We start from the raw sequence: 10,719 nt of genomic DNA on the forward strand, positions 1-10,719 counted from the left end.
GCTCTGTATCTCTTGTTACGACCAGGTTGCCGCGTTGACGCCATCCTGTGTATGCTCTGGCCTGTCCCCCATGCGTATACACCACTCCTTCGGCGTCTCCGCATGACTGACACGCTTTACGCAATTGTTTAAAGAGGAGAATCACCAAACTTCATTCGCCTCGACACAGCTTTTACAATTCAACACTGGGGATATCTGTGGTCATTTAAATGTTGCACGAGCGAGCTGACGTGTTAGGCATAGGCGATGACATTATGTCATGTCACTTTGAGAAATGGGCCGCTAAGCAAATGTAAAAATTTAAACCTCATCGACTGTGTGAGAATACAACCGAAAATGCATTTGAAATCATATATTGAAGCTTTGCATTCCTCACTCCTTTTTTTTCTTTACTTCATCATTTCATTCATGGGTACGTGTTGCGAATGAGGTGGAAGTTATAGGGCATATGAGAATCAGAGAAGCATTCTATTTCTGAAGCAGAACAGGAGAATAATTTGGAGTGGCACGAAAGTTCGGCAGATCCCATGTACCATGAGAATCAATGTTCTGCGAAGCATGCGGAAGGAAGGTAACTGCAGTGTAATTTTTTTTATTGATCAAGGCGTTACTAAGTGACGCTGAATATATGTGAAATTGTTCTACGCACACACACTATATATATATATATATATATATATATATATATATATATATATATATATATATATATATATATATATAGAGAGAGAGAGAGAGAGAGAGAGAGAGGGAGAGAGAGAGAGAGAGAGAGAGAGAGAGAGGGAGAGAGAGAGAGAGAGAGAGAGAGAGAGAGAGAGAGAAAACATTGAGCAGTCATCTATGTGTTGATTACAGTTGCGTAACGATGCCAACAGCAAAATAGGTATCACCAACCCCTGTAGCGGTAAGCTGATACATGGCGCTTGTGCATGCGAGGATGGTGGATGGTGCCCAAGTATACAATCGCAGTTAACCTAACGGGACGCCTATATTACGTGAGTTCGTATGTAATGTTTATAAAAGTAGACAGCCAGCACTGCAACCACAATTGACCTTGCACCAAGATTTCACCTGTATATTTCCACATTCTTTGGTGCCTCTCATAATCATATCGTGGTTTTGGGACGTTAAACGCCACATATCAATCATTACTGTCACATTCCTTCCTCGCGTTTTGTTCTCGACCAGTCATACACTCCAAGTAATGTTTGGTGCAAACCGTGCCTGCAGTGTTCGCGAAGATTCGGCACTGCACATAAAAGATAAATTTGATTACGCGCGCAACGCGAACAGTACAGATTATTCTGGAACTTACATGGTCACCAGCGATAATGCTGCAATATTCGACGGTACATGTATAAATGCCGACGCGCTTCGCCGCTTGTCAGTTGATGCGCGGACGACGCTCAGTTCGCCGCTCAGAGTGTCAGTGCGTATCGCTCCAATCTGGCTTTTCGTTGATCGGCCACAACTCCGGCCGAATAAACAGTTTGATCTTCGAACTATACAGTATGCTCCCTTCGTCGACGTCGCGACCACGTGACAATATGATCATTGTCCAATGCGGTTTTGAGACCTGGCGTTCTCTGTGGTATACAGTACTTCATTACCCCTCAAAGTGCTTGGGTTCGGTTTCTGTTGAGACTCTGATATTTATTCTTCTCATTCGTTCAATAAACGCTACAGACTCTGCAGTGTTTACTGAACGATTGTATTTACTGAACAAAACCGACAGTGTCGGTTTTTATTACCGTGCTCTTGCATTTAATTAGCCAATGTCTGTTCTCACCGTTCATGGGTTGATAGAAACTGTCAATTACTGGTGCCACATACCCGCATACCGTGGCCTGTGTGTCACACTTGTCCGTATGAAAAGGTTCGACGACGTACAACCTGTGATTTCCAAGTGGTTTATGTCATGAGAGAGAGAATCAACTTTATTGAGCTCGAAGATTTGATAGTGCGTAAATTCTTGACCAGCCAGACATATTCCTTGAACCCTATTGCTCTCTCATACTAATTTTGGTTTACCGCGAGTTAGGGGGTGATCATGAGAGCACCCATACGTAGGCGGGTAGATAGATAGATAGATAGATAGATAGATAGATAGATAGATAGATAGATAGATAGATAGATATGTGGGGTTTAACGTCTCAAAACCACCATAAGATTATGAGAGACGCCGTAGTGGAGGGCTCCGGAAATTTTGACCACCTGGGGTTCTTTAACGTGCACCCAAATCTGAGCACACGGGCCTACAACATTTCCGCCTCCATTGGAAATGCAGCCGCAGCAGCCGGCATTTGATCCCGCGACCTGCGAGTCAGATGCCGAGTACCTTAGCCACTAGACCACCGCGGCGGAGCATATATATATATATATATATATATATATATATATATATATATATATATATATATATATATATATATATATATATATATATATATATATATATATATATATATATATATATATATATATATATATATATATATATATATATATATATATATATATATATATATATATATATATATATATATATATATATATATATATATATATATATATATATATATATAGATAGATAGATAGATAGATAGATAGATAGATAGGTGAGGACCAGTTGGGCCATCCTTTCGTAATTTTGTCATCCGCATTTGAGCTTTGCTTTGGGGGGTGCTGACTTCCTGCGTTCCTTCTCCATTTTTATCTTTCTTTTTGTCAGCTGTTCTCCATTTCTCAGTTAAAACCGACAATCAAGTCAGACCTAATTAACGTATACTTTTCTCTTATAGGGTGGTATGTGTCGCATCTATGTAAACATAATATCACTCTGAAAGTTTAAAAACTTGACTCCACACACACTCGCACTGAATCGTAAGCCGTTGAGCATAAACTGCGCCGTAGCGGCCGGCAATCTAATAAGTGACTTACGGTCTACCTACGCGTCACTTCGTGGGATCGCGGCCTTGCCGAAGGGGTTCATAAACCTTACTCGAGGGCTCGCGCTCCTCTGATCTGAATCGCAACGCACATGATCCCGTTCGAGTGCTGCCTGCAGAGGTGCACTTGCTCTTGCGAAACTATGGCGCACCGCTTTCTTGATATGCGGTCAATGTCTCTGAGAAGTTGTAGAACGAGAGCGCGGCTCCTGCAGCGCGTCAATAAATTTCATTGCCCAAGAACGCGAGATCAGCTGGGGTTCTCTTTCACATCACGACTTGGTGGTGATTGCTTGGTCAACATTTGTGAACACACACACACACACACACACACACACACACACACACACACACACAGACACACACACACACACACACACACATCAATATGTTAGAAACTGTACCCAAAGGCATTTAATTAGGAGCAATAATAGAATCAAATTCTTTATTAGCTAAGCGGTTGTATTTTTGTTAATTGATGTGATGTATCCTGCTACAACATAATAGTCTGATAGACCTGCCATTTAAAATATTACACAACAAATATCTAAGTTAGTTAACATAATATCTAGCAACATTCGACAAATTACCACAACATCACGTCGATAGATCGGCAAGTTGAGTGAAAGATATATTAAGGTGTGATCGAAGGGAAACATACCATTCAGCCTCGGTCTGAACGAGATCAACTGAAAAGGTTTGAGCAGTTCGTACTTGGGTAATGTGTATCAAAGAGTAATATTATAATTGTTTTGGAGAAGCGCATGTATATGTCATTGGGGATTACATAGAACACGTGAGTAAATAAGCCGGTGGAACCTGGTGGGCAATACGCAACGCCGGCGATAATTGGATTGGGAGAACACTGTAAGTACACAAACACATATGACAATCACAGGGTGAATCGCTTTCCACCGAACACAGGAGAGTGCAGGAGAGGAGGCTACTCGACACAAAAAGCACCTTAGAATGGCGTTTGAAATGAAAGTCGCCATAAGCACCCAGCTTATACTCTGAGCTTTCTCAAACGTAGAAAGAAAAATATGGAAGGAAGGTCAGCGTAAGTGGCTGAGCACAAAAAAAGAGAAAAAAAGAAACCTGCCTGCTGCAGCTCGTTCTGAATAGGACTCGAGCTAGGCTATATGGACCCGGTAGAAGCCTTCGTTTGTCACTCAAAACAGAACCATTAACATTTTCGTGTGAACGGCACGCTCCCAGAGCTGAAAGAAATAAAAAAAGTGAAACAACCAGAGACTTTATGATACTCATGAAGGCTGCTAGAGCTAATTCTGACATTATTACAATATCAAAAAGCAGTAATTGCATTAAATGAAATACAGGATTCTTTCCTTATGAATCGAGCAGCAATAGGAAGAGTTGGAAAGGTTTAAACGTCTTGTCACGTTTCATTATAGCTGCCCTCTGTTATTAACGCGATAGCGTTAAAGAGCTCGTGTCGCAGAAAACCCACCGCCGGCGTTGGCCCCATTGGTTGTGAGCGAAAAATTGTCTGTGTGTCTGTGACCGAAAATACAAGTTACCAAGATAGCCGCGGGAGGCCACTACTTGTCCACGTGTGCGCGCGCAATCACACCGCATAAGTCGCGCATTCGAAGAAAAAAAAGTGCTGAAGGTTACGAGGCGTGGTAGTTTCTTTGCCCTGCCACCCCTCCCTGCTTAGCTTCCAGGGCTTTCGTCGGGACGAGAGAAAAAATAATGCAATTGCAGCATGCGACAAACCTTTGTAACTCCACTCACACTGGATGGATTCTTAAAGCTTTTGCGGCGTTGAATTTGTGAGACAATAAGTTTTTGACGAGCTCATTCGGCAATAATAGTCTACTGTGTGCGTGTTTGTGTGCGTGCGTGTGTATGTAACAAAACATATGAATTAGTATGCACTTAACGGTTGTAGGGTGCACTAGGGGCCACATTTCACTATCGCATTCAACTCTTAAAGGCGAAGCTTGAGGGTCCCCCACTTTTTTTTTTGCGCGACTACAGTTGTGTAATTCAGCTAGCTATGCTGCAATGTGGGCGGTCTACCCAAAAAATGCACAAGACCTTTTTTTAAGAAGGTCACGTGTCACTGAATCATTTATGGCACTGCCCCCTTATAGCAGAGAGTTGCATAAAATCAATCATTGATAACAATGAGACTTGATTATATTTAACATAGGCACGTTGTTGATACGAGAACTCGCCATGGTGGTTCTGGGGATTGTGCTCGACTGCTGACCCACAGGTAGCGGGATCAAATATACCGGCCACGGCGGCCGCATTTTCTAATCAGCCGGAAATGCTTGAGGTCTGTAGGCTTACACATGTAGTAGTACTTGCTAACTTCAGGTGGCGAGTGTTTCTTACACATGTTGCTACCATGTGGTTAGTAACGGCAAGGGTGGTAACTGTTACTTTCCTTGCAGTTACTAATAACAATTAGCAACAGTTACTGCCCTAACCGTTCTAACTGTAAGTTTGTAAGAAATGTAACAACGGCTACTAACGTCCCAATTTTCCGACTTAATTGTTAATAATGGCGAAATTCATGCGCTCAACATTCCGACACAAACTTCGGGTAAATTTGAAAGGAGCATCACAGATCAGATCACACATACGTATCAACTTCGGTACACGACACGTACAGCCGGCCAAATCTTCAACGATCGTGCACAAGCGACAGTTTTTTCTATATATTTTTTCTATATCAATAAGTTAAGTTCCGAAAATGGCGTGGACATGTGCATGCCCACAAGGCTCATCCGCAAAAAACAGCTTTTTCAACTTCGTTTCATCATATGACGCTGACAAACAAAAGAAGTGGCCGCTGCACTCGATAGCTGAAGTTTTGGCTGGCTCTACGTCTTTCACGACTTCAGTAGTGTTTATGCGCATACCTTTGTCGAACAGATTTGGTGCTGGTGAGCACCTGTCTTTAGAGTTGAATAATATTAAAAATACTGACCTACAACTATATGCCACACTATCTGATTATGTGCGCTTGGGAACGTAACACAATAACTTTAATCAACTGTAGTAACAGAAACAATACGCTTTGCATATTTTGAATAAAACAGCCACCACAAGGCATTATATACACGACCGAGATAGCGGGATGAACAAGTTTTTGCTTGGTTCATGAACATTTTATTCGCCAGATCCTGTTTAAAAGTGATACGCCGAGACGATTCCAGATTCATGTGATAAGTTCACACACGAGGCATTGGCTACAGTTATAAATTAGGTATTAAATGACCGGGCAGAAAAAGTTAGTAACGGTTCAAGGAAGGCATGAATGCTACAGTTACTACCTCTTTTTGCTTGCGGTTACTAACGTAGGCAGTAAACATGTAGCAAACATTTAGTAACGGTAGCAGCTACGAACTGTCAAGTGATGTAGGTATACAGTAAATAAGTAGCAAAATCTTACAAACGGTCAAAGACACTTCGTAACCAATACAGCTTTTACCTCTTTGTTAATACTACACTTTCTATTAGCGTAGGTAGTGAACGGGTAACAAAAAGCGAGTAATGATTCACGAAAGTTAGTAACTGCTGCAGTTACTACCTATTTGCAATTACTTCTTTTTCACAAACTTTCTTAATAGTATAAATTTAGATGCACGTCAAAAAACTCTTGTATTGGTTGGAATTACCGGAGCGCTTCACTACATACGACGTCCCTTATTATCATGCCGTGGTTTTGGGACGTTAAACCCCAACCATTATTGCTGTTGTAGGTATGAAGCTTTGAAGTTATATATAGCCACTATCACGCACTTTGCACCGGAGGCATATTTCAATGGGAAGATTGCCAAATCTATGATTATGGTTTTGTTTTACTACGCTTAGTGATACATCTATATATACTGTCTCCGGTATTATTTTCTGTGGCAGATAATAAAAAAGAGGACACTTATATACTTGTTGAAACAGCGATGATGATTTTTTGTACCGTTATGTCTGAACAAATTTACTAACTTCACTCAAGCTTTTTGCTTGAAGTGAATCACGGAAGCAATATTTATAATACTTGTAAGGAAAAATGCCGTACATTTCTTGTAATTTACACACATTTTTGATGAAGGCGAAAATCCTGTAGGCCCATGTACTCATATTTGGGTGTACGTTAGAGAACTCCAGGTGGCCAAAATTTTCGGAGACCTCCATATGGCGTCTCTCATATACATATGGTGGTTTTGGGTCGTGAAACCTCACACACCAATCAATCAATCAATCAATCAATCAATCAATCAATCAATCAATCAATCAATCAATCAATCAATCAATCAATGTAATTGACACACAGGCGAGACAAGTTGTGCACGTGCCGCGTCTTGTGTCTCTATCTTTACCGAAAAGAACATTTCCAGATATAAGTTTGTGCCCTGCGCAACCTCGTTTTCTTCTCCAGCCGCAGCATAGATAGCGTAGTCTGTTGCCCTCTCTCGCTGGCACGTCGTTGTGCTTATCGAAAGATGATAGAAATGTGACCGTGCTTGCGTGGAGGTGCGTATGTGGTTGCCCTTTGTCCCCGCACCTTAGCTTCGCTGAAGTATAGGATCACGAAGCCGAGAAGGTAACGACCTAATTCTAAACTAATACTAAAACAGGCGTAAGGAGCCTATTTTAGTGCCATTACGCTTTTGTTCTGGAATATATTATTTCTTATTTTTGTGATTCTGAACTCAACCATTCTAGGCGTCTTTGTCTTTTGGGGTGTTGCGTGTCTATATGCAAGTGTTTGTGCCTTCGCGTTGCCTTATGTTGTTTCACAAACAGCAGCTATTCCTACAACAAGCCCTCCTGCAGTACTTTAGCGGGCACGAGTCTGCAATCAGTCAGTTGCCGCGTTTTGCAACGTTCACCATTCAGTTCACCCCCATTCATTGATAACGATGATGACTGCAGCCATAATTATTGAAGAACCGGGCGCCGGAGAATCGTCTTACGTCGAACGGGAGGTGTCCGTGGCGTACGCATGACACTCTTGACTTTTCACCGTTTTTTGCGTCCTAAGCTCTCAGAATGGTACCAGAAAGCGAACCTCTTGTAGATGCGACCCGAAGTTGCAGAGAGAGCGACGGTAGCACCTGCCCTCCTTGTGCAGCAGTTCGACACTCGAACGATAAGCGAACGTCATAAAGTGTTTCTCGCCTTCTTATCAGTCACATTGGAGTCAATGTTACGCGAGTGCTGTCGAGCAAGACCGCGTCATGATGCTGCCTTCGAGCATTGGCATGTCCTAGATACTTGAAAAAGATGTCAATGACCGTAGCGTCTGATTGGGTGCAAGTTAGGATCTCCAGGATGAAATAGATTGGTGGTGAAAATAAGATGCGTTGGGCACATAGAATCAGTGTAGTAACGGATACATGCTTAGCTAGTGTACTTGAATCATCACGCCCACGAGTGTGATAAGAGCTGCTTATTAGCGGCTAACGTGATGCGCTGCTTAGCTCGAGGAAGTTGGTCCGATTGCCAGTCACAAATACCACACAGGAGTGTGTGATTTCTCGGAAAATTTTGAATATCTAATTGAATAGCGTTTCATACAATTCGGTGCGTGAATATAATATATTTCTTAAACAATAAGCATGGATAAAAAATTTCGCCCGGAATTTTTCATTCATACCCGAGTTCCCACACGGGTGGGAACTCGAGTAAATGCGTCTCAGTATCACGTGAATGTTGCTTAATGTGGTATGGTTTGGCAATGCTTAATTGTAATTTCGTCTTCATTAGTTTTACTTATTGAATGAAAGAGCTAGAAGCGTTACCTTCAACCAGTGGTGGGACGCTGATGTGCGATCCAGTGCCTAATATACGAGGTGGCCAGTGAACGGTTGTGCAGCTAGAGCAGTCGGTTTTTAATTACTACCAGACGCTGCCTGCGTCGGCCTTGCGAGGAAAGAGAGGGCGGGGGGGGGGGGAAAGAAACAGTTGGCACGAGACGCAAGCATGTGGAACGATATGCGAAGTGCCAGCATGCGCAGTAGGGGTGTGGAGATTGCCACAAACACCCGATGTGTGGCATCGTGTGACTAAGAAATTCTCCGTATTTAAAAAAAAAAAAACCTCAAAGAAACAAAGCGTTGAGACTGAGAGAGGTGAAGTTTCTTCTTTTAATCAACAAATCACCAAGCTGTATGTAGCGCAATGCTGTACGATATCATCGAATGATGCTATATTAACCACAGAATGAAAGCGCTTTCCCTTATAGTCGCCGAAGCGACAGATTTGCCGATCAGCTATCTTCATCATGTCATCAATCTCTTCATTGTAGCATGGCTGAGTCACTCCGATGTCACCAACCATTTCTTAAAATCACGTGACCTGTTACGTCACCATTCTTGCTTATATCTAATTAGTTTCAACGACAATAGACGTTGTTCATCTCCCGACTGCAGGCCCGCTTACATGGTGGCAGCGGTGCCTAGCTGAAATGGCCACGCCGCCAGCGATTTTGCCGTCAACAATCTTGCCGCCTCCAAAGCCGCTGGACACATCGGGCAACACCTGGCTTGCATGGAAACAACACCTGGCTTGCATGCTATTTTCCACTGCTACCCAGTTGACAAAACAAGCGAAAGAAGTGCAAGCAGCCACGTTGCTAGTGATTATTGGCGAAAAGGCAAGGAAGGTATACATCATTTTCACGTTTGAGGCTGAAGAGGACAAAAATAACGTAGACGTCTTAATTGCCAAGTTTGAAGAGTTCTACGAGCCAGAAACGAACTTGACCTATCATGAATTTCTATGTGGGTCCAGAAACCAAAGGGAAGGCGAACCTTTCAATCAGTGGTTGACGGAGCTACGAATGTTAGCCACAAACTGTGAATTTGGGGTAATGGAAGACCGGATGCTGCGCAGTCGTATTATTCTGGGTATTCGTGACAAGAACCTGCAGTCGTTCTAAGGCCAGCTGAGACGCCGCGCTCCATGGTGGTGAAGACGGACGAGGGCCAGGAATTTAGACGCACACGCGAGCATCTGCGAGACGCACCTACACATCCCGAAGAAAGACCTCGTGACGGGCCCGAACTACTAGACGACGCCCAGCCCGCTCAATAGCTGCGGAGAAGCACAAGGCCACGCCGGGAGCCCTGCCGCTACCCACAACCAAAAAGACCAGTGTAATTATTTGATTCCCTAAGAAAAGGGATATGTAGCATGGCTGAGTCACTCCGACGTCACCAACCATTTCGTTAAAATCACGTGACCTGTTACGTCACCATTCTTGCCTATATCTACTTCGTTTTAACGACAATAAACGTTGTTCATTTCCCGACTGTAGGCTCGCTTACAATCATGACATTCATAACGCCGTTGACTCAATATTGTTTAATGCTTATAGAACCTCATCACTCATGGTGACCACATCACCCGCAATCTTCACGCAGAAATATGCGATGTGAACTTGCAGGTGGCCTTGTTGGAGAGTACACATATAGTGCGCTGAATGGATGTCGTTGTTGTGAATTCGACCCAAGGCCATATACCGTTCGCCATATAAGGGACATAGGTTTGCGAGAATTGAGTGATTCGCAAAATTTCTTCCAACGTTGGCCCTTCAGCTTGTTCATTCGACGCTGAACTAAATGTGCTTTTCTCACTCGAGGAACTGGACGCGGCCCTAGCTACCTGCAGGTGTTCATCGTCACCTTGGCTGGATGGCTTCACGTATGCTGCTTCATGCCATCTTGGAGGACGGGGCCGGGACGTGCTACTGGAATGCTACAACCAGTCATGGACTGACGGCGTCGTTCCT

General features: G+C 43.1%; 1 long non-coding RNA gene across 1 annotated transcript; it reads left to right on the forward strand.

Annotated features, from left to right (window-relative positions):
- The first annotated feature begins 7,336 nt into the window (after window positions 1-7,336).
- On the forward strand, window positions 7,337-10,242 carry LOC142775987 (uncharacterized). The gene is made up of 2 exons (XR_012887213.1): window positions 7,337-7,527; window positions 9,359-10,242. It is a non-coding gene; the product is annotated as an uncharacterized LOC142775987 (long non-coding RNA).
- The last annotated feature ends 477 nt before the right edge of the window (window positions 10,243-10,719 follow it).

Source organism: Rhipicephalus microplus, chromosome X (genome assembly GCF_043290135.1).
Source record: "Rhipicephalus microplus isolate Deutch F79 chromosome X, USDA_Rmic, whole genome shotgun sequence".
NCBI classification, from domain to species: Eukaryota; Metazoa; Arthropoda; class Arachnida; order Ixodida; family Ixodidae; genus Rhipicephalus; species Rhipicephalus microplus.